Below are 25,843 nucleotides of genomic sequence, written 5' to 3' on the forward strand. Positions count from 1 at the left end.
CCTTTTCTTCCCCGGCGTATCTGTGACCACTGGTGAGGAGGGAGAGAGAGGCCGTCTTTTTTAGATCTGGAGAGAGGATGATTGTGTGAGAAGCAAGTGGGCAGCCCTTAGCAAGAAAGCTCTGAAGCTCCAGCCTATATATCTTTTCTATACTACTAGTACTAGAGGTGGAGTGGTGGTAGAGTAGTTTATATTTTCTCTGCAAACAGTACCAGTTAGTCGTGCTTCAAAACTGAACGGCACGCCATTAAAAAAATAAAGTCGAGAAATAATGCGGCACCTCAGGCCAACGCGGCCAGATCGCATTTTGCACGAGAAATTACACACGATGTTTCATTGACATGTGGTCCCGTTCCAACATGTCAGTGAGACGACGGCGAGTCCTTTTGTACAATTTCCGAAAGGACGTGTAGGCCGGGGCGCCTCTTCGTGTACCGTGGCAAACTGGCAACCGCCCACCGACTCTTCGCCTTTCCCTCTCGATTTGGAACTGCTGTCGCACGCTCTTCCTCCCTCCTCCATTTACCGTCACCCTTCCTTTTGCCATTGTTCGATCGTCTTCTCCATGGAGGGAACAAGCTGGAAATGACCCCGTTATTCTTGCCCCGATCTGAAAGATGACGTGGTGGGGGAACTCATTGATCGGTGCGACGTCATCACCTCGGCTAGCATGGCAGGTTCGTTCAAGCCCATTCTCGACTCAACTAATAACATCATTACAAGGAACCCAAGGGTCCAGGAGCGGTTTGATCTCCCTTGTCTTCTTCGCTATAAGCCGGTTCGCATGGGCGCGGATGATGGAGGCCTCGCCTTGTGCAAGTTGATGCCACTTGATAATGATACGTGTGATGTCAAGATGCCATCGCTTAAGGGTAAGTCCTGGGCTGGCACAAATGGAGATTGGGTTGTTTATATTTGGGTACAATTGCGAGTGGGAACTTGTGAATGTGTACACTCGTCAGCGGATTCCACTTCCAAAAATCTCCGAGTGCCCTGAGGTTGAGCACACAGACGATCTACGTACGTTCAAATACGATCATGGTGACTGTCGTCTACTGAAGATAGCATTTTGTCGAGTTCCCAACCGCTCTTGGAATTACAAGAACTATCAAGTTGTTGCTATCTTCGACAAGCTTGTTGCCGTCCTTCGTGGTTCGACTAGATGGATATTGCTCAAAAATCAGTTTCTATACACGGATGTGTACTGTGATGCAATTGAATACGAGGATCTTGTGTTTCCTGCCACCACTTGTGGCACTGTTTTTGCATGGGATCCTCGTAGTTTCGGTACGTTTGTCTTCCACCGTAATTATAATTGTTTCATCCACATGCATGCGGGTTAGCAAGTTTCCCTTTACTAATTAACCTTCTTCTTGTGTTTCCAAGGTCCTGTGAACATTCCACCACCTATACTTGAAAAAATTTATAAGCAAGGGGGAGATGACGATGGTGATGATCACGAGCATGAGGAGGAGCAGAACTTATATACTCAGTGGCGCCTGGCAACTAATTCCGATGGATCACCTCTTCTTGTCTGTATACAGTGCACTCAGACTGTTACTACTAAGGAAGTAGGTGTTGTCTCCCATGGTCGCCCTCTCCTAACCTATTCCAACACCCGTTGCATGGTATTCAGGATGGATACTAGTGTGCTAGCGCAAACACCTTCTCCCTGGTTCAGTATTGATAGTCTTGGAACAAACTCGCTCTTCCTTGGACAAAACTATCCAATGATGGTGAAAGGCGATCCAGCTGTTGTTGACACAACGTTACTACAATTTATGAGAAGCAACTGTATCTATACGTCGGACATTTCGGTGGTTACCTACCCTGGTCCTGATATATGCCGCTTCAGCCTGGATGATCAGTCCTGCGTTGCTCTCGATATTGACAATAGTTGGCCCTTCCCAGAGCACCTATGGTTCAAAGCAAGCGTTTCCAGCCGAGGATTAGTTGAGTTGAAGTTCATTTCATTGCTTGTTATTTGTTGTGTGATGAAAACTTTAGTATTTATAATCTATCCTCGTTGTTGTTGTGGGTTGATGACCTGTTCTATGTAATAAAATGATATGCCTGTGATAAACTTACTAAATTTATGAATGGCTATCGAGTCGCTTCTTTGAGTGGGTGCTGCGACGAGGCAAAAAAATAATTTCCGAATACACAATTGTACGTGCATTGCAACAGGTTATCGAATGAGGCCAATCAACAATAGTACACTATTTGTACTAGCTTCACATGCTGCACTATCTCTACGTCTACGTACGTAATACAACAATTTTTAAACTTGAGACCAGCCACCCATCCTCACAAAGAACAATTTTTAACCTAGCACAGACTCCAGGAAATTTGGCCACAGTGTGAGGTGGGCCATATGTTAATGTGTTCGATGTACGTAACCAACACCTCGAATCCTCGATACTACTACTATAAGTAGTACTAGGAGTAGTAGGGTGGCATGGGCCAGAACAAGCATTCACGTCCAGGAGTACGGCACACACCACCAGCACGACTTCCATCTGACACCATACTTCTTGGAGTCCGTGCTACAACAATCTCTTCAACCTAGTCGTTTCTCTAACTCAGCCATCGCGCGGCGGGCGAGGTGGAGGTTTGCCGATAGTCGGTTTCCTCAACTGCGGTCCCACTTGTAAGGCCAACTCCAACGCACGACCCCAAACGGACCTCTGTTTTGCCCGGATTCTATCCGTTTGGGTAGGGCAATGGGGTCGTGTCCGGGCCATTTCTCGGATGCGGTGGTCGTGCGCCGAACGCGCGACCGCATCCCGGCCACGTACATTTTTCTTTGCAAACACATATCTTTTTTTCATCATTGATTTTTTGGTACATGGAAATACATCACCAAAATTTTGACTAGAAAAGCAAGACCAAAGAAAACAAGAACCACAAGAATACATTTTAGAAGATATCCAACTTCCATAACTGCTCCTGTAAGTTGGATTAGTGCCTTCTCGATGCATTCATTGTTGATCTGTGGAGGCTCGATCTTGCGTGCTTCTTTCTTCTTCGAGTGTAAAGAAGTAGACGTGTCTAGCCTCTATTCTATCAACAAGTGCACTAGTCTCATCTCTAGCCTCTATGCTAGCTAAAAGTGCTAGAACATCTACTAAATTTTGCTCTATCAATATATCATTGTACACTTCTTCTCAATACCAAAACTTGCATCCATTCTACACAATAAATTTTAAGTTAGCACAACCGAAGATTTGGTCGAGTTCTTCCTCCTTTTGCTGACACGTGGGACATCCAGCATCCAGGTCGTGTCATGCAAGAAAATAGAGTGGTAGGTGAAGCCACATGATGTGCATCTTGGGTTAAACTGTAAATAGAATCTTACTACTCTTGAGTAACTCCAAAAGCGGCCACCGAAGATCTTTATTGGATTTGTTTTTCATCACCAGCACGTCGAGGTGAAAGATGTGCAGGTTCAGTGGGTCCTCTTGCGTTTTCACTGACATGTGGGACTGCATATGAGCAAACAGACGATGGGCTCCGCGCGTCTGCTGGCTGGCTGAGAAGAGAGATAGAGGAGGGCCGAGCACGGACTCCAGGAAATTTGTTCTACGTACTCGATATAGTGGAGTAACCAGCACCTCGATATAGTGGGGTGGCATGGGCCATAACTAGCATCCATGTCTAGCAGTACGGCACACGCCACCCACATGAGTCCCATCCGACACCAATTTTCTTGGAGTCCGTGCTAGCTACAGCCATCTCTTCTCCCTCCTGTTTTCTCAGCCATCGCGCGGTGGGCGGGGTGGGGGTTTGCCGATGGTCGGTTTGCTCAACTGCGGTCCCACTTGTAAGTGAAAATGCAACACAACACGCATTCCCCCTTTAGCGGCGTGCCGGACAAACCGTGTGGGGGTGCGACGCAAACACGGCAGGCTTTTCCTTTTGAACTTGTAACTTGTAAAATTTGGTTCTGCTCCATGGGGTGACCGATAGATAGAAATAACGATTTTCCCTAGATTAATGAGAAGTTTGGTTCTAGCACAGTTCATGCATGGAGTACGTAGGAAAATTATGAAGTTGATGCGAAAGGTAAGATAATTACTAGTAGTACCATATACTACTACATGGATTTGACGGAAAGATAAAGATACATACGGATCCATCAACGACATCCTCACGCCCTAGTGCAGCGGGTCACCAACCGACGTGTGAGGAGCAGCGGCGTTGGCGGCAAGCTCAACGTGCTTCTAAACAATGCCGTCCAAGGTTGCCCTGCGGTCCAAGAAGGCCAGCGTCCTATCGTCCTCCTCTTACATGTAGTAGTCCTTGTGGACGATTTGCGCATAGACGTGGGTGATTATGTCGATGGTGTCTTGCTGCGCTAGGCGCTGCGCGGCGAGCGCAACCTCGAGGTGGACATTCTCCGGCGCGACGGCGGGCAGTCGCAGGGCCACCAGTGCGTAGAAGAGGTTGTCACCATAGAGGCTGTTGAGGGTGGCAGGCATCGCAGAGCCTGGGCGCGTGGGCTGGAGGCGTACGTCAAGGTCGTCCGCGAGCTTCTTGACGACGGTGAACTTGTCGAGGAAGCCGACGAGGACCTCGTCGAACAAGGAGACGAAGCTGTCGTCAAAGTGGCCCCTCGCCCTGGCGGCCTCAAGCACTACCTGGAGACATTCCTCGGTGCCAGGATGCAGGCCGGTGTCGCGGACCATCTGGCACAGCCGGCTGATGCTCGCGCTCATCGCCTCCATGGGTCTAGCTTCTAGTCAACTGATCTTGCGATTAGAGTGATCACTCTTGCCCTTAGGTGCGTAGGTGCGTAGGATTTCGTAGATTGGACTGGCGGGAGCCTTTATATGAGAAGTGCAGACTGCGTTGAATTCACGTGCGTGTTGGCCATCTACTCCTCGCCCCTCTACTGCACCTGCCTTTTGCTGTATGACAGGTTGGCCAACCACCCGTTGGACCCACGTGTCATACACCCAAAGGCAGGTGCAGTAAGTCAATGAAGCTGCGTCCCCCTCCGTGCCCGTGCATGCTTTCAATGACTTGAGACTACCAAACATCACATGCGGTGGTTAGTTCATTGCATGTAAACCTATTAAGTAGCAAAAAGACATTAAGTTACCTCGCCGATAGGAATAAAACAATACACCATGTATTTATTTACAGAGGGAGTATAGCCAGCATCTGGTTAGTATATGAAGTTGCCACATCATATAGAGCCAACCTAATATTGGAGTATGCTAGCCCTCCACCAGCGCGCCGCTTCAAATGGCGGAGGAAGTGAGAGGTCGCGTCACCTTGTGTCCAGATCTGAGATGCCATGTGTACCAGATGAATGACTCCAAGTTCGACCACCGTGATGCTAGGTGCGAGCCAAGGAACACTGTTGGAGAGACCCCCCTCATAATTTTCCTACATTGTCGACGATGAGGTGCCTATGGTGACTTCGTAAATTTCAAGATGATAGTGTCGTGCGTGTGTGCATTCATAGGGGTGAGTGTATGCGCGTGTATATGAGCGCTTGCGTCTGTACTGTGTAAAAAACGTAAATGCGTGTCAAAAAGAGACTAGTCAGTATACTCAATATTGTGCACCTCGGAGAGGAAAATGATAGAACTAGTACGTATTTACCTACGGTGCAGATTCACTCATTTTGCTCCATATGTACTCCGTCTCGGTGTAGTCTAGTCACTTGTTGAAATATCTAGAAGGGCAAATACTCCTTTCTGGTTTACAGGGCTATACTAGCAAGTAGTTGTATGTACTAGTACAATAGTGGGCTCACATAGAAATTTTGTCTCATGCAAGAGCCTGGCTATATGCGTGCTCCAATGTTCGCAACTGCAACGTTCGGTTTGCGCTTGGCTCTTCGCCTCTTCGAGAAGACGAACAATGATGTTACTACTACTGCTTCTACAGTGTCGAATCCACTGCTGCATGTCCGTTCACCGCGAGCGGGACGGATAGCTTGTTGTAGAAGTACTACTAAGCAAAAGCCTGTCCTCGTTTGCGAGCAACCACACGCATTGGTGAGGGAGAAGGCGTGTAGTAAAATCAAGCTTCTCCTCGTTGTACGAGTTGACGCGACACATCATAGCACTGGCCCCACATGCTTGCCTCTAAACTTGGCTGAAAGACCCGCAGTGTACAATATATTTGCTGCAACCTCTAACATTTACCCACCACAAATTAAAATATATGTGGCCGTATGCATCGTTCTGATGCAGAGGCCGGGGAGTCCCCCCTTTTCGAAAAAAACAAATTAAAATATATATATTCCTGTCTTGACCAGATGAGCGTGCAAACTACAATCACCAGGGTGTCAGGTAGGGCCAGAAGACTATTTTAATTTTTTTTAAACTTTGAGACGGCCACATAGCATGGAGCCGACCCCAACGATTTTAAGCTTACAGGCACGGTACACGCTATCCTAGACTACTCTACACATGAAACTGCCACACGAGCGTCCGGGCTGCGCTTGGCTCTTCGCCTCTTCGGGAAGTCGAACAATGATGGAGTACTACTGCACTGGAGGAGTACTACAGTACGCTTCTGGCCATCTGACACCGATTGAACTGCTGCATGTCCACCGCATGCGGGAGGGAGAGCGTGTAGCGAAAGCTTCTCCTAGTCTTGCCAGCAACCACGCTCATGGGCGAGAGAGGGACGCTCCTGCCTTTGCGTGTATGACAGGTGGGCCCGACAGGTGTGTGGCCAACCTGTCATACAGCCAAAGGCAGGTGCAGTTAAGTCCGCGAGGGAGAGGATAATCAAACTTCTCGTTGATGTACGAGTTGACACGACACATAAAAGCACTGCACTCGATATATTTCAATAATTTGCGTTTACCGATGCATTAATTACAACGCATGCATGCATGCCGTGACTCTCCTTTTGATACTTGGATGTGTTGATTTAATGCACCCTGAAGTAGTATAAAATATGTGACGGTAAAGCTTTCTAATACCCCGGCCCAAGTCGAGAGATGGTTGTGCACGAGGAGGGCGAGATCATGCAGACCGAACAGGACCCGACGATGGAGCTCTCTAAGGTCTCGATGGACCTCACCGTGCTCCATTGCCCCTTGTGCCTCCGCCCCTTGAATTGTGGTTTCTCAACGAGTTGTGCTGAACTTCTTGTGAATTGTGGTGGTTTTTAGTAATGAAAATTGGAAGGGGCAAGCCCTTCTTTGATCAAAAAAAAATTAATCGTCCTTATATATTCATCAGTCTTGCTATAAGTCGCAGTAGATGCTATATAGGTCCGTCGGATCTTACATCAAGATCCGTGCTTTCAGATTTTCTTTTTTCTCTCTTAAATCTCAGTCGAGTGAGACATAGCCACGCCATTAAACAGAGGCTCGGGCGCCATTAATGGAGACCTTGGGAGAGAGGTCGACGGCAGATGGAGGTCAAAGGGCTCTCCTCCCGATAAGCACGCGCAGGGGTCTGATCGCACGCCTCTCGTACTCAAATAGCTACCCTGCACGGCGCCTCCTAGCTAATAAAAAATGGGGACGCGTGGCGGCACGTAAATGGTACTAGTAAGTAGAACGCCCACGGTTTCAATAATACTTGTGTTTCCGATTGTAACGTGACAGCACTTGTTCCAAGATGACTTTGTTGATTGTTAATGTGTGCGCCTTCGCAAATCGGACTGCAAATTTACCACAGCATGTTGGTGCCATGTCATGGCACCAAGCCAAGTTTCATTATTTTCATGCGTGTTTTGGATTTACAGGAATTAAAAAACTAAGTTTCTCAATGTTTCCAACCCAGCCACGACGCCCAGAATTTTGAATTTCATTCCCATTTCTTGCATGGAACCTAGAAATTTACCCGAGGACACACAAGTGATTTTTCAACCAACTTTGGTGCACTGGAACATGTGCTTGTATTTCAAATTTGAATTATACACACAAAGGTGACACGTTCCCTCCCAGAACCACGAGCCTTCTTGAGAGAAGCTCCGATTTGCAAGAAGCTTATACCAAAATTTGTTCCTATTCGGCCATTTTTTTACCACGGCATGGTACTACCATGACATGACACCATGCCAAGTTTCATGATTTTAAAACCAAGTTTCTCAATGTTCTCGACCGAGCCACGATGCCCAGATGTTTGAATTTTATTCTCATTTTTTGCATGGGACCTACTCCCTCCTTCCATCTATATAGGGCCTAATGTGTTTTTCAAGACAGCCTTTTACTATTGACAAGATTAATAGCACATGAGATGTATACTATGAAAATTATATTATTGGAAGCTCCTTTGACATACAAATTTGAAGGTATGCTTTGTGTAAGTTGCATGTCATATATTATTGCTCTAACGTTTGGTCAAAGTTAGCCTCGAAAAACGCATTAGGACCTATATAGATGGAAGGAGGGAGTAGAAATTCACCCGAGGACACATATGTGAGTTTTCAACCAACTTTGGTGCACGGGAGCATGTGCTTGTAGTTCAAATTTGAATTATGCACATTAAATGACCAAAAACTCAATTAATGTGTAAATAAGGCCAAACGAAGCCGGAATAATTCCAAAATTTAACAGGGCACTCATGTAGTTCTATGTTGCCTTTGTAAATAAACTCAAGGGGGACAACGTATATCGTTTCGCACTCAAAGGTGGCACGTTCCCTCTCAGAACCACGAGCCTTCTTGAGAGAAGCTTCGGTTTGCAAGAAGCTTATACCAAAATCTGTTCCTATTCGGCCAATTTTTTTCCCACAACATGGTAGTACCATGACATGACATCCATGCCAAGTTTCATGATTTTCAGATGTGTTTTGGATTTACAAGAATTTTAAAACCAAGTTTCTGAATGTTCTCGGCCGAGCCACGATGCCCAGATGTTTTAATTTTATTCTCATTTCTTGCATGGGACCTAGAAATTCACCCGAGGACACAAATGTGAATTTTGAACCAACTTTGGTGCACGAGAGCATGTGCTTGTAGTTCAAATTTGACTTATGCACATTAAATGACCAGAAACTCAATTAATGTATAAAAAACGACAAACGAACACGGAATAATTCCAAAATTTAACAGGGCACTAATGTAGTTCTATGTTGCCTTTGTTAAGAAACTCAAGGGGGGCAGCGTATATCGTTTCACACTCAAAGGTGGCACGTTCCCTCTTAGAACCACGAGCTTCCAAATCGGCCCCAATTTTTTACCACAACATGTTAGTGCCATGACATGACACCATGCCAAGTTTCATGATTTCCAGGCGAGTTTAGGATTTACATGATTTTAAAATCAAAGTTTCTCGATGTTCTCGGCCGAGTCATGACGCCCAGATGTTTGAATTTCATTCTCATTTCTTCCATGGGACCTAGAAATTCAACCAAGGACACACATGTGATTTTTCAACCCACTTTGGTGCACCGGAGCATGTGCATGCAATTCATATTTAGATTATGCACATTAAAAGTCCAGAAACTCAATTAATGTATAAAAAGGCCAAATGAACCCGAAATAATTCCAAAATTTAACAGGGCACTCATATAGTTCTATGTTGCCTCTGTAAATAAAATCAGGGGTGAGGCAGCGTATATCGTTTCGCACACAAAGGTGACATGTTCCCTCTCGGAACCACGAGGCTTGTTGAGAGAATCTCCGGTTTTGCAAGAGGCTTATACCAAAACTTGTCCCAATTCAGCCAAAAATTATACGTATGAAAACAGGGTTTAGATTATCCCAAACATCTCGCTACCTAGACCAATAATGTACTATGATTTGAATTCAACATAAAATGGATACAAATATTTGAATTGGAGAGCGTATGGTACATGTAGTTCATAGTGAAATATGATTACTGCTATATGGATGTTTTTTGTTATCAAGATAATATTTTTATTATTGTATAACTTGACAACAATCGTATTCAAATAAGGAAAATTGATTCAAATTTAGTCCATATGGTAGACGACAATATATATGTTCACATGGTGGAGTAAAATGTTCATATATGATGGAAGATCAAAATGTACGACTACATCAATTATAAACCGACAGGTCACCTAACGATATATTTGAATTCAACATAACGTGGATTCAAAAATTCAAATTCGAGATCATGGCATCTGTAATCATATAAAAAGGGACATTACCCTTTCTTTGGTGGGAATTGATTTGTTTTTTGTTGTTGTTGAGGGAAGTGCGAATCGATTTGGTACTGTGCAGGGTAATCTTGTTCTCCCGATTTTTTTACATTTTTCTTGTTGTTTTTTCAATGGCATTTATAGCAATATAGTAAAAGGGGACATGACTCTCTTGTGTCTTGTATGAATTGTTTTTTTACACGTTAAGTTTGTTCTGCCGAACAAGGAATCCGCACCTTGTTATCCCGAAATTTTCAAGCTCGAGTATCTTTTGTCTCACCTGCTTTGAAACTCCCGCTTCTTCAACCCGCGCCGCGCCTTGTCATCCCGAAATTTGGACGCGCGCGAGAACTCCCTCCTCATCCGAAATCGCTCCCGCAGCCCAGACACGCGAAATCCCCCTTCTACCCCTCAGCCGGAAATGAAGCTCCACGTCGCGGTGTCAAAACCGGTGGGGGTACGCTGGTAACTTACCCTACATTTCGGACAAGCGCGTCCCTAAGCTTGGCTCCCCCATCCTCCTTCGCCCCCCCCCCCATTCGTACACCGAGGCCGCCAAAACCCGCGAAACCCCACGCTCCTCCGTCGGCCTCCCGACCGCCGCCCAGCCGGAGACTCTTCCCCGACTACGTCGTCCACCGCAACAGCTCGCCGTCCCTCATCCACCGCACCAGATGAGGATCCGTTGTCGATCTCGTCGTCCCGCCGGATCAGCCGCCCCGTCCTCCACCTCCAAGGAGCTGCCCCGACGTTCGCCTCGTCTATCGCGCCACCTCAATCCCCACAGCGCCGTCTTGACCTGCCCCACCGGAACCGCAGCACCCTCACCAATTCCTCCGATGAAGCTGAGGCCAACTCAGCGCCACCAAGGAGGTTCTGCACTCACCCCTGCATTTTATCTTTTATTCGATCTCACGGGGCTACCGGTGCTCGATACCGAGTAGACATGGCGTGTCTCCATCGACGGCGCCGTCGCCGGCCACATCATCCACGGCGTCTCTCCCCCATGTCGTTGCTTCCTCGGCGGCGACTTCCACAACGGCACTAGCTGCAGCTGCTCCGGCTCTCGCTCGCGCTGCGGCTCTGTTCTTGCTGTCGGTCGCGCTGCTGCACTGCTCCTGCTTTCGTTCATGTTGCTGCTCTGCTCTTGCTCTCGCTTGCGCTGCTGCTGCTGCTACACGACCTCCGGCAGCTACAGGAGTTGCTGCTTTAGCACTTGCTCGCGGTGCTACTGCATGACTTGCTCTCTGCTAGTGCGTTCCCTGCTCGAGCGTCTGCTGATTTAGATCACTGCTTCTCTGCTACTAGTGCTCGAACGCCCTAAACATCTATTGCGATGCTCTGTTACTAGTTCAATCAGTTTCGATAGTAAAATTCAGTTTTGACTGTGAAGTTCATTTTCTTCAGTTAAGTTCAGAGTGAACAGTACTTACAGCATCTGTCGGAGCGGCCGTGGCGCGGCTAATGCGTTTTACATCTAGCACTTTTTGGTGATGTATTTTACATCATCTATTGCAGATGATATTAGGGTCCCACTTTAGATTAACGTTGTCTGTCTTGTCATGCTTCAGCCTCGTCGCCGTACACCTTAGCGGAGCTGCTCCAACGACGGAACCGTCCATCACAGCGGAGCAGTACCCTCGGCGCCGTTTCCAGAGGCCTCGGATCTTCTTCCCCGCCTCCGACAGTCACACCAGCATCATCACCATCCTCCACGTCCAACCCAATGATGGTGAAGTCCACAAGGCTATGCCAAAGAGGTTGTACACTCATCGCATCACTTTGTTTCTCCATTCCTTTGTTCTTCCAATTCATGTGAGCCAAACACCCAGGTTGACTGAAATCCTATGTTTCCAAATGCTCTGTTTTGCACGTGCATTCCTATCCTATTCTTGTGTTTTTCCTGTCCCTGCGTTTATAGAATCCTCCAATTCTAAGGAGCCCTTACAGATTTACTTCATTTTCAGATAGGCGTCAAAGAAAACTCTGTGTGTTATGTCCTGCTCCTGACGTGCCGTCATCCACCCCACCTGAGGTGCACCATCGACAGAAGCGTTCACTGCAGCAGAGATCCCCCTGCAGACTTCGTTTCGCCGCCTCAGATCATCTTCCCCGTTGCCGGCAGCCACGCCAACTGCATTACCATCATCGACTGAGCAGATGAACCTGAGGACTACACAGTTCCGGAAGAGAGGTCGCAGTCTTTCGTGTTTGCTTACGTTATACATCGGTTATTATTACCTGCTACTTGATCGTTCAATCTTGAGTTTTGAATTGCCCATGGGTCTCATATCGAGCCAGCAACGAATAGTATCTGTCTACTATCTGGTTCATCTGGGGTCTTCTGTCTGGTTCATGTTGGGTGGGCAACAAACAATAGATGATCCATTGTCTATCTTTTTAAACTGAAGCTATAATCTACCTGCTATCATTAGTTTTGGATCCATCCACTCGTTTGCTACCATCAGGCCTTAGGCCTTACAAAATCTAACTATTTTTTTATTATGCATGTCAGATATTGTACACAATCGTACTGAACATGTAGAGAAAATGAGAAGACCGCTGCATGCGAATATAATGTCATGCAGACGCCGCTCCATGGTGGGCGAAGTGCCCCCCCCCCTCCTGCATTTCCAGATTGTATTCCAGAGGAAGATAACTGTTCAGATGGAGATTCAGAAGGAGCCGACCACGCTTGTTTACCACCTGAGGTGTTTGCTCTAACCTGGCATGCTGATGTTGGTCATATCATGCATATGGCGCCTTGCATTGCTTACATTATACATCTTATATGTCATCAGCTTAGTTTAGATTTGCTTTGTGTGAATGCCACCTGTTTGGTTTCTATATCATACTCCCACCATTCCTAAATATTTGTCTTTTTAGAGATTTCAACAAGTGACTACATACGGAACAAAATGAGTGAATCTACACTCTAAAATATGTCTATATACATCCGTATGTGGTAGTCCATTTGAAATCTCTAAAAAGACAAATATTTAGGAATGGAGGGAGTATATGGGAATTATGCAATGCCATCTTCTTTAGCCAGGCATCATATACGTGAATCATGCAATGCCATCCTGTTTAGCCAGTCATCGTATATGTGAATTGTATTGTGCCATATTTTTTCCATAATGTATTCCATTTGTCAACAATGTTTATACATTCATCTACTCTTCCTGTGCATCAGCCATTTGAGTCGGCCATGGGAAAATCTGGAGTGAAAACAAGGTCTTCTGAGTAGTCAGTGCTACCTGTCGATGCAGATTTCTTGCTGGTTACAGATAGCTCCTCAAAGGAGGATTCAGAGAGAGATGACCAGTCGTATCCCCCCCCCCCCGAGGTGCATGCTCTAACTTGGCTGGGTTATATTGCTCATATCATGCATATGGTGTCTTGCATTGCCATGCCATCTGCTTAGATTAGACATGCTTTGTGTGAATGCCTCCTATTTGCTTTCTATATCAGATATGTGAATTATGCAATGCCATGTTTTTCAGCCAGTTATCATATATGTGAATTATGCACCGCCATGGAGCCAGGCATCATATATGTGAATTATCTCATGCCATCTTTTTTTTATTACGTATTCCATTTGTCGACAATCTGTGTACATTGAACTACTCTTCATATGTATCAGCCATTTGAGCCGGTTATGGAAAAATCTGGAGTGAAAACAAGGTCTTCAGAGCAGGCAATGGTACCTGTTGAAGCATCTATCTCAATGGTTATAGGGAGCTCCTCAGAGGAGGATTCAGAGACATATGACCAGTCCTATATCCCACCCGAGGTGTATGCTCTAAGTTGCAATGTTTATATTTCTCATATGATGCATATGGTGTCTTACATTGCTTAGTTTAGACATCATATGCACAATATTGAATTCTATCTGCTTAGTTTAGAGATCATACATGCGAGTGCCAGCTGCTTAGTATATGAATCAATTATGTCAGTTATATCATGCCATCATGTATACTTAGACAACATGTATGTGAATTATTTCATCCCAACCTATTTTAGAAAGACATCATATAGTTTTGTCATGTCATCCTGTTTAGGTACTCATCATATGTTGAATTATGCCATTATAACCTGTTAAGTTATCCATCATATATCTGAAACTGTGTCATGCTATCCTATTTAGTTAGGCATCATATATGTGAAATTGTGTCATGCTGTCCTGTTTGGTTAGACAACATATATGTGAATTACCACATCTGTATATCATACAATGTCTGTACGTTCAATTTCTTTTCTTGTTTATCAGCCATTTGAATTGGAGGGGGTGATGGCAGTATCTAAGGGAGAAAAAACCCGTTCTTCACAAAAGACAGTGCTACCCGTCGATGCAGATAGAACCATGGTTGTACTGGCCGACAAACTAGCCCCGCCACACATAATCGAGACTCTTCCAGATTGCACACTTACACCGTTGGGCAGAGAACCAGCTACAACCCATCTAACCGCAACCCCAGCGGATAGTAACCCACTTATAGTTGACAAAGCACCATGTCCACCACAGAGTACCCCCACACGAGCAGTTTGTAAAGCTAATGCAGTGCCCAAAGCACGAAGACCACCACAGCTAACCCAAACTCCACGTTTAAAGCAGAAGAGCAACTGTTCTCAGGTCAGATTCCGTAGCTATGGTCCATACTCCTTTGCTGTTGCATCACTTTATTTACTCATACCAACTACTTTCGAATTTGAAGGATCCAATTGAGACTCCAATGGCGCAACAGGTATGTTTTAAACCTATTTCTTTAACTGGATTGCTGTTCTAACTTGTTGCTCTATGTTGATTTCAGTTTAAGTTGTATAAACAGTTATGTTCTCATGTGATGCACATTACAAGTGCTGCCAATGCTGTGTAGTTTCTCACACTTATATTCTGTCTATGCTGCTGTGTCTTAAAAATATATGAGTTGAACTGTGTCTCTATCTTGATTAGGGAACATAAACTAGAATGATATGGACAATACAGTGACCATAGTACATAGATATATGTTTGTTTCATGCTGTTATCCTGTCCACCTTACTACTAAACCAGTTTACCAAAATGAGTTTCGTGTACTACAAGCTAAACCTGTGATGTGTCTGCTTGTTTCTCTTGTAGTATGCAAACAGAATACTGGAGAAGAGCACCCCACTATGCAATGGTAGAGAAAGTAATGCAGATAAGGTTCAAGATAGTGAGACAACCCTGTTGGTCTCCAAGAAAGGTGATAAAAACGACCTTGTAGACAGTGAGAAAACCCCACAGTCCTGTGTTGATGTAGTGTTCGAGTTACTGGCCAGTACCGCTGGCACAAGCTCTTCAAACTCGCTGCCTGAATCACTTCGGCTTCTTCAGTCTCAGCTACAAGCTGAAAGGCATCAGTCAGCTATGTTGCGGCAAGAAGCCGAAGGACTGAGGAAGTCCCTGCAGAATTCAGATGCATACTTTCTTGTGCAACAACAAGCGCTGGAGGATTTAAGCGCCAAACAAGAGAAAGTTAATAAGCTTGCTAAGCATCTTGCCAGCATTATGGGTACCCAGGATATTGTTTCTTGAACTCTTCTGAAGTGGTTTCAGTTCTGGACTTGCTTTGCTGCGGCGTTTATATGTTGCTTTGTTCCCTATATTTGCACTGGTGGCGAACTTTGATGCCCAGTGGATGTAATATTTGTAATAGCCGTGATAGCCTAGCATAAGTTGCTTGCTTATTTATTTCCTTGTTGTCTTGTTTATTTGTTTGCTTGTAGTCAGTGCAGTTCTTTTTCCGCGGTTTGCTAGTGGCTGCAATAACCTGTTTTTTAAAACTAGGCCACAATAACCATGGGCTAATATTTACTGTAGTGACACTGGGCCTCCTACGGGCCGTAGAAACAGTGGGCCTTCTACGGGTCGTAGAAACAGTAGGCCTTCTACGGGCCGTAGAAACAATGGGCCTTCTACGGGCCGTATCATCAATGGGCCTTATACGGGCCGTATGATCGATTGGCCAAACATGGGCCAATAACAGGCCGCATTATGGCCGTAAACGGGCTAGAGTTGGAATCGTCCGTTCATGGGCCGACCATAACGGGCCATCATTAATAGGCCGTATTTGATGACGCTATGAAAACGGCCCAACGTATTAACGGACCACAAACGGGCCGACTATAACCACGGGCTGAATTTGGCCCACAAGCAGAAAATGACAGTAACGGGTCGTAAGTAAACGAATGCTGGAAATGAGCCCAAGAATAAATGGGCTCTGAGAAGGCCGAAAGATAACATGGGCTGGAAACGGCCCAACGGAATAACGGGCCGTTAATGGGTATAAAGTGATACACTATTCATTACGGGCCAGTTTCACCACGGGCCGTTAATGGGTGTAAAGTGGTACACTGTTCATTACAGGCCAGTTTCACCACGGGCCGTTAATAGGCCAAGAGTTACATAGGGCCTCATATGGACCGAAAGACGTCATGGGCCATACATGGGCCAGAAGTGAAAACAGGCTGGAAACATATTGGATGGCCCAGATGACGCTACTGGGCCTAATTCGGATAGGGCGTAACGGGCCTTGGGTTAGCGGGCTGTAAATGGGCTATATGCGAACAGGCCGTTAAGAGGCTTTCCATGGGCCGGCCCGCAACCTTTTGACCAAGTCAAACGGGCCGGCCTTTTCACAGGAATGGGCCTCTGTTGGGCCGTGCCACGTGTCGACGTATCATAGGCGCCTTCTGTCCAATGAGTGGGTGACATCTGTCCCAACGATGAGCCGACACGTGTTTCCTCCAGCCAATGATGATTTTACACGTGGAAAAATCCCCATTGGTCGGGGCTGTTAACGGGTTATCGGATCCAAAAACCGACCCGATAGCGTAACGGCGTTCCGTTACGGTGGATGCCACGTGTCGGTCACCCTTGACGAAAGCACTTCTGTGACGCGCGATTTATCGTCATGGAAGTGGACACTTCCGTGATGATAATTTTGGTAATGTCATGGAACACTTCTACGACAGCATAGGTATGACTATCTTGATTCTGTCATAAATTTGTCATGGATGTACATGCATGACAAAAAACGCGACCTACTATGACAAACACGTATCATCACGGAAGTGTATTTTTTTTTGTAGTGATAGCATCGTCTGACCTAGGGACCCACCGCGATCAGCGCCAAGTTCTTCGGGAGCGAGTCCATGAAGACACTCGAACCACCATCGAGCGCCGGCGCGAAGCACGCCACCAGTCAGATAGGCAGGCGGGGCCCACTATGGACCACCCTGCACCGGGAGGCTCTGGCGGCCTACCCTACGAGGTGGGTTGCCCAGCCTTTACCCGTGAGCTGCGACAGTTCCAGTGGCTCTCCCACCGCACGTTCAAGCCCGACGTTGGCGAGAAGTACAATGGCAAGACCCACCCGTCGGAGTTCCTCAGCATCTACACCATCGCGATGCAAGCTGCTGGAGCTCGCGACGACAAGGTGCTTGCCAATTACTTCCCGTTGGCACTTAAACCCCATGTCATGTCCTGGTTGATGCACTTGCCGGCGGATTCCATTTCTTCTTGGTCAGATTTTTGTCATGAGTTCGTTGGCGCCTTCACCGGAGACCACCAAGCTCATGGCCAGGCAAGCGATTTGCATATCATCCCCAGAAGGAAGGTGAAACCTTGCACAAGTACATAAAGAGGTTCAGCCGGGTGCAGTACAACATCCCAGATGTTCATCCTGCCACCGTGATCAGCGCATTCCATCAGAATGTGTGCAACCGCAAGATGCGTGAAGAGCTGGCGATGAACAAAGTCAAAGATGTGGCCAAACTTTATGTTCTGGCCGATAGGTGCGCTCGAGCTGAAGAGGGGAGGAAGTACCCCGGTGAGGACGCCGGTGCGGAAACCGACTCCACAGACGAAGACACATCCGCCCCGACGAAGAAGGGCCGGCGCCGCAACAGGAAGCGCAAGGGCAAGACCGTGCTTTCCGTCAAGGGATCCGAGGACACCAGCAAGGAAATTGCCAGGTGCGCCGCTTGCCGGGCCTTGGCGGCTGCCGACAAGCCAGGAGGCTCCGACAAGCAGTACTGCAAGATCCACCGCACCAAGGGCCACGACCTCTAGAACTGCCGGCAAGTTGAACTGCTTGCTGAGAGGAAAAAAGCTGAGTATGAGAGGCGGGACAAGGAGAAGGGTCAGGATGGTGCCGAGGGATCCGGCAAGAAGCATGGTGGCCAAGGAGGTCCCCGCGGCAAGGATAACCAGCAAGAGAGGCCCGCTCGGGGCCGCGACAAGAAGCAAGAAGACTATGATCATGACGAGGACGACGAGTCCGGCGAGCATGCGTTCCAAAAAGCTACGTAGGCCATGTGCGTCGACGGTGGCGCCTCGCTGCACACCTCTCACCGCCAGCTCAAGCAGTGGGCGTGTGAGATCACAGCAGCGGAACCATCATTCGATGCTCAAAAGCCACTGAAGTGGTCCAGCACGCCTATCATTTTTTACAATGAGGACCACCCTGATCGCACAACTGCGGTCGGGTGTTTGCCGTTGTTGGTTTCGCCAACAATACGCAACCTCAAGGTGACAAAAATTCTAGTTGACGGCGGGGCCGGTCTGAACTTGATCTCGCCTATTGTGATGAAAAGGCTGTAGATTCTTGATGGAGACCTCGAAGAGACGGGCACATTTCAAGGGGTCAACTCGGGAAGGAATCAGCCGAAGGGTGAGGTCACACTGCCCGTGACGTTTCGAGGCGAGTTAAACTATAGGACAGAGAGGATTGTTTTCGATGTAGCCGAGATCCCCTTGCCCTACAATGGTATCCTCGGCCGCCCAGCACTAGCCAAGTTCATGGCGGCCTCACATTATGCCTACAACACGCTGGAGATGCCTGGGCCGATGACCATCATCACTGTCTGAGGAAGTCCTGGATTAGGGGGTCCTCGGACAGCCGGACTATATCCTTTGGCCGGACTGTTGGACTATGAAGATACAATATTGAAGACTCCGTCCCGTGTCCGGATGGGACTCTCCTCGGCGTGGAAGGCAAGCTTGGCAATTCGGATGTGTAGATCTCCTCCCTTGTAATCGACTCTATGTAACCCTAGCCCCTTCGGTTTCTATATAAACCGGAGGGTTTAGTCCGTAGGACAAGAACAATCATAATCATAGGCTAGCTTCTAGGGTTTAGCCTCTACGATCTCGTGGTAGATCAACTCTTGTAATACTCATATCATCAAGATCAATCAAGCAGGAAGTAGGGTATTACCTCCATCGAGACGGCCCAAACCTGGGTAAACATTGTGTCCCCCGCCTCCTGTTACCATCTGCTTTAGACGCACAGTTCGGGACCCCCTACCCGAGATCCGCCGGTTTTGACACCGACATTGGTGCTTTCATTGAGAGTTCCACTGTGTCGTCATCATAAGGCTCGATGGCTCGTCTTGTTTTCAAGGACAACATCACCTCGAGGGGAGCCCTGGCTGTAGGCCAAACCCTCTGATTAGGCGGCTTCCTCATGACCGCCCGTTCGGCCATTGCGTCGACGATGACTTCTCGGGTCATCGAAAACAGCCTCCACATCGGCTCGGGATTCGCCGAGCAGATGGATCCAATGGAGCTCTCTTCCCTGAACGAGCTCTTGGATCGCATCGCCGCCTTGGGAGTCGCTATGGACTATGATCGGATCGGGCTTAAAGCCGACCAAAGGGAGATTAATTCTGCGCAGGTCACCCATCAAATAGCGGTGGTGGAGGAGCAACACAGCAATTCTTCCTCTATCTTGAGGACGAACTATGTCCGGATTCCCGAGCTCTCCGAGCCGGATACCCGTCTATGGGAGGACATGGCCCAAGCTTTGAACTTAGAATCAGACAGCTGGCCAGATCTATTGGGCAACATCTCGGAGCCCGAACTGCCAAGCTTGGAAACTCCTCCGCCCCTTGGTCTCAGATCGGGTCAGGGTTCGGACCTAAATCTACCCACCCACCCAGATATAAGTGATCTTTCCCACATTAGACAAGAGCCCCAAGAGACAGTACATCACTATTGGGCCAAATTCCTCCTTGTAATGAGCAAGGTCAAGGACTGTCGCGAGGAAGACGCAATTTCATTCTTTTGCAAAAATTTGAAGGACAAGGGAATCCTCAACGCCATAAGTCGTCATCACATAGCACACTTCGCCGACTTGGCGGCCATAGTACAGAAGTACTGCGCGATGGAAAGCGCCTGGAAAACCCAAAAAAATTCTGGGATCCTCCGGCCCTCACCAAACCCCCCGTCCGAACTAAAAGGGTGTACTCTCGTAAGTCACCCGATCCAATTACAAAGAAACCAAAGACCACTACAGGGCGTGGAACTGTATTGGAGGGATGGCTCAATGGGCCATGCAAAATTCACAGTACAGCGGATACCATGCCAACACATAGCCTTAGAGCATGTAGGATACTCTAAGGTGAATTGGGAAGCCTGCAGGGTGATTGTGAGAGAGGTGAGGTGGTCGAGCACCTAGACGAGATCGTCGAGGGCAAAACCATCGGCAACGAGGCTCCGACGTACTACGTGCACTCCTAACGCCGGCCTAAATTAAGCCATTTTCGATTGAAAAAGCCGGCGATGGATCGGCTCAAGTTGAATCGAGTGGACATGTGGTGTGAGGATGGAAGAAAAGATGCGATCTTTATGCTCCGTACTGCGTGCGATTGACGGTCCTGCCGGAGTGCGAAAAAAATAAAGATGTGCCCTTTTTGCCCCGTCGCCCTCCCTCCCTCCCATCTGGCACCTCGCCGCTGATGCACGTCCATCGGCGGCACGATCGAGTAGGCAGGAGGAAGTAGCGGGCCAATTAGTAAAGTAAAAAAAAGAATGAAAAAAAAGATGGAATTGAATACGCGACGCGGTCAATCACTACCGGAATCGCACCCTATGCCGACGGCCAGGGCCGTCGGCATAGCCCTGACTGGCCCTCGGGACAGGCCTATGCCGACGGCCCCCCGTCGGCATAGGGCCGTCGGCAACATATCTGTCGGCGTAGCTGGGTGGCCGTCGGCATATAAAGGCCGTCGGCATAGGACCTATCCCGACGGTGTCCGTACATCTATGCCGACGGCCCTGGCTGTCGGCAACGTTACCTCCTAACGGTGGCCGCCGTCAAGTGCTGACCAACGCCTGCTCGCCACATGGCAGGCCTATGCCGACTGCCTGGCCGTCGGCTTAGTTTGAAACTATGCCGACGGCTAGGCCGTCGCCATAGGCCCCGACGGCCTAGCCGTCGGCATAGTTTATGTCTGCTTTTTTTATTTTTTTCTGTTTTGTTTTAGCTCAATTCATTTGAATATATACAGCATATATAAGGATCATACAACAATATATGCATCACATAACAATAAGGAGTAGCAGCACACAACAAATTCATCATCACACATCATAAGAAGCATCGCAAAGCATAAACATATAAGTATCATCACCACCAAAGCATATAAGAATCTCACAAACAACAATAAGAAACATCACTAGCATATAAGTATCATCACCGCCAAGACCGCCACAATGTGACCCAAAGGCTTAAGCGCCAGGACGTCGAGCACCGCGGAGGTCGTCACCGCCAAGACCGCCGAAGCCTAGGTCGTCACTGCTAGCGGCAGCGCTACCGCCAAGACCGCCTCCACCTCCGCCTTCACCTCTGTGGATCGGAGTGGTCGGGCTCCGTGTCTCGGGAGTGCTGTGAAGACCACTGCCAACGGTAGATCCACCTGTTCCCTGGATGTTGAAAAGACATATTAACGGTATATATGACTGTGTTGAAAGGCATGACATGCTTTGGGTGAATAGATTGGGGATGAACTAACCGGCGAGGGGCCAGCGTTCTGTGCCACAAAGTCCTCAAAGGTCAGCAGCACTGGTTGTGCTGGAGGACATTGTGTTGGCTGCAACTGAGTACATCTGCCGGCCGCCATTTCCTGAAAATCCTGCTGCATCTGGCGATCCCTCTGCACCTGGTGTTCATAAAGCCTCTCATGTCACGCCATGGTCTCCTGGCGTGTGTACTCCAGGTAGGCCTACGGTATGACATGATGGAACTCATAAAACTACTAAATGCGGAAAATAAAGTGAGCAATGAAGATAAGAGGGAAAATACTTACAGATTGTTGCTCCTGAAAGAGGGACTGTGACTGTGCACTGGTCACTGGCTGGCTTGTGCGCTGGCTCAGGCTCGGGTCGATGCGACGGAGCTATGTGTAGGAGATAGTAGGAGTGATCACAGCATCGAGAACCGCCTCCCGACCGTGCTCCTTGGGCCCCATGCCCACCACCACCCTCTCGTCCAGATCCGCCGCAATGCGGTCAGGTGTGTTAGGATGTAACTTCAGATACCCTTCGGAGTAGGCCTTCTTCCTCCCCGCGGTCTTCCTGCCGTAGTACTTGGGCTCGCCAGGCTTGGGGTCCTTCCGCGTATGGGTGATCTCCCACGCCTGCATGTCTGAGAGCGGCCGCTTCAGTTTCTCCTCCTGCACCACCAAACAGAGGTTAGTCATACATAAGAAAGTGATGGTAAATAGAAGAAGAAGAAGAAGAAGAAGAATGTTTAATGGGGTTAGTCATACATTAACTGCCTTGTGGAGATAGTGGTTTCGGTTTCCCTGAGCATGTACTCCCTCCTTCCCTCGGTTAGCCTTGTTTTTGATTCTCATAGCCGCCCAGGCTCCAGCCTCACCACACCAAAGATCCACCAATGCCGCCCAGGACTCGTCTTTTCCATAACACCAATTTGGACACACCTACATAATAAAAGCATGATGGCATGTCAACACGAAACGGTGAAATGTACCACAAGGTAATGAAAGCATAAAGAAAGCATAATGAAAAATCTTTTATACTTACCGCCAAGAACTCATCCCTCTCCAAGGTAATGCCCATCCTCCACGCTTCTTCCTTGGTCATCTTCACACCAAGATAGTCGTGGTAGTATGTCGAGATGGCCACATAGCGCACCTCGTACTGCATCTGGCGGGCCTTCTTCTTGCATTGGCACAACACAATCTGGTCCGCTCTGGCCCTGTGCTCCGGAAGAACTCGATAGAATTTCTACAATCATGCATGAAACAAGAATGGAAGAAGCCATGAGTTAAATCATTCATGAAACTAGAATGGACTTGTGCTTCTGAAGAGAACTCACCCAGAAAGTAGTGATCACGGCCTTGGCATGGGTCTCATGGTCCGCGTGGAGGGCCGCTTCCCAGTGGTCCCAACTCGTGGCCAAAACCCGACGGTCCGGGTGCCTGACTGGATCCGGACAGTACAACCCCGGCCAGTATAACTTCAGCAAGACGGTGATGAGGCCGTTGGGAATACGGACCCCTTTAGAATATATCCAGTTGCTGCAAAAGAATGAACTATTAGCATGTGACAAGCAAAATAAATAACAACCGGAATAAGCATGTGACAAGCAAAATAATGAAATTATTATAAAGTGGCACTTACTCTTTCCCCGTGGGCTCAATGAGCCACTTCTGCTCCTCAGTAGCAGGAACCTGCTTTGGTAGCTTTGCGTTACCACGCAGCCACCCCTTGTTGTCAACCCCCTTCCCGTCACCACCATCATCCCCGCCACCACCCTCCTCCTCGCCTGCCTCCCCCTCCCCAACCTCCTCCTCTTCCTCCTCCTCCTCCTCCTCCTCCTCCTCCTCGCCTGCCTCCTCCTCCACCTCCTCCTCGGCCCCATCCCGAACCTCCTCCTCCTCGTCCTCCTCCTCACCAGAGGGTACCTCACTAGAGGAGGGTACCTCACTAGAGGAGGGCCTCGAAGACAACACCCCTAAGTCGGTGAGGGTGCGCTCTTTCTGGCCGCGACCCCCTGTAGTGGCTCTCCCCCCACCACCTCGCCCTCTATAGGCTCTCCCCCCGCCCCCTCCTCCTCTAGGGGCACCTCTCCCTCAACCTCCCTGTGAGGAGTCATCGTCAAGTAGCCGAGGGGGAGGATTACGTGCTCGACCACTCCGACTAGGCAGGCCGACGACCTTGCATAGGAAACCCACGCCGTCGGCCTTCCCCTTGCCCATGTTCCACGAACCTGCATTGTAAAGAGAATAAGCAATTAGTAAATTAATGAAATGAAGGAAAAGGCATGATAATAAACACATTAATAAAAATGCATAAAAAGGCATATTCCTAAACTATAGGAAAAAAAGACTTGAAACGTACATCTGCTAGAACCCATATGAATCATCACTGTTGTAACCTCTTTCTCGGTCCGTCTCATCATCACTATCAATCATATCATCTTCGTTGTCTGATGGAGGTGGAGGCTCTTCCTCGTCGTCGGCGTCTTCGTTTAACTTTTCTAGCATAAGTATGTCATTTTCATTGACAATGGTCTCACCATCATTCCGTGCATCGTCGACGTTTGGATCCACATCATTATCACCCAATGGTCTAGCGTCATCGTTTCTAACCACATCATCATCATCATCAGGTTGCTCTTGATAGAACACTCCCTCGTATGTCACGGGGTTAATGTTGTAGTAATCATCTTCATTCGGGTCCGGTAGCTTACCATGTGGCGACACCTTGAACACAACTTCCCAACCCTTTAGATACTCTTTCTGGCATGGGTAAGGCAGATAATATACTTGTGTAGCTTGGGTAGCCGCAATGAAGAGATCGGCTCCGGCATAGACGGTTGATGGTTTAACTTCGACCAAACCAATGGAAGGCGTATGTTTTACCCCCTCCCGCGAATCGAACCATCGGCATTTGAACACAGGCAGACTTAGGGTCTCGCGCCCCTGGCGGAATTTAACCTCGTATATATTTTGTACCCTTCCGTAGTAGTCTAGTGAATTTTGACCGGGGGTGTACACTCCGGTATTTATAGTTTTGGGATCGGGCCGGCTGTTTTGGTGCTCCTCTGTATGGAAGCGATACCCATTCACATCATACTTTTTACATGTCATGACGGCAGGGTCAAAACCCATGGAAATCCATCTCAATTCATCATCCATAGATATGTTCGGATCTTTTCCCTACAAGTATAATTGAAATTGCTGCGTGCATTAGTTCGGTTAACTAATAAATGTTGAACTAGGTATTTAATGGGGGAGTGTGGAAAATTACTTTCTCCATGAACCAAGCAACAAAATTTTTACGTCCAGGGTTTCCATGACGGACAAGAGTAAGTGCCTCCGCCTCAGTAGGAGGATTCATTCCCGTCCATTCCTCTTGAACGAAATCACTAAAAAAGAAAAGCGGTGTTAGACCGGGACTAAGTGAACATGGAACATGATGATGTGGAAGACATAAAGGAATGGTGTGGTGGTATTACCTCATCCACACTTCATCAACTTCCTTGATGTTGTGCAAGATATAGAACATGAGGTCCTCCCACTCTTGTCGTGGCATGTTATAAGATTTCGAGGCCCCAGCCCTCCCACCTTGCGCGTTGCATAGATGGAGCCTGGGTTGATACTTGGGCTCTTCTATATTGTATCAAGGCACCTTGTTATGCAGATGGGGAACGTGGTCTGGATAGTATGATGTCCTGAGGTCTGACACCTCCTCTAGGATAACTGCTTCAGCTATGGAAGCTTCAATCTTAGCTTTGTTTCCACATTTCCGTCGGAGATGCTTGTTCTGTCTCTCAGGGCCGTACTGCCAGCGATTCTGCACAGGCCCCCCCAACAATACCTCGTTCGCGAGGTGCAGAATGAGATGTGTCATCGGAGTAAAGAAGCCTGGCGGAAAGATCTTCTCTAGCTTGACTATCAACTCCGGTGCCTTCTTATGC

Source organism: Aegilops tauschii, chromosome 2 (genome assembly GCF_002575655.3).
Source record: "Aegilops tauschii subsp. strangulata cultivar AL8/78 chromosome 2, Aet v6.0, whole genome shotgun sequence".
Classification (NCBI taxonomy): domain Eukaryota; kingdom Viridiplantae; phylum Streptophyta; class Magnoliopsida; order Poales; family Poaceae; genus Aegilops; species Aegilops tauschii.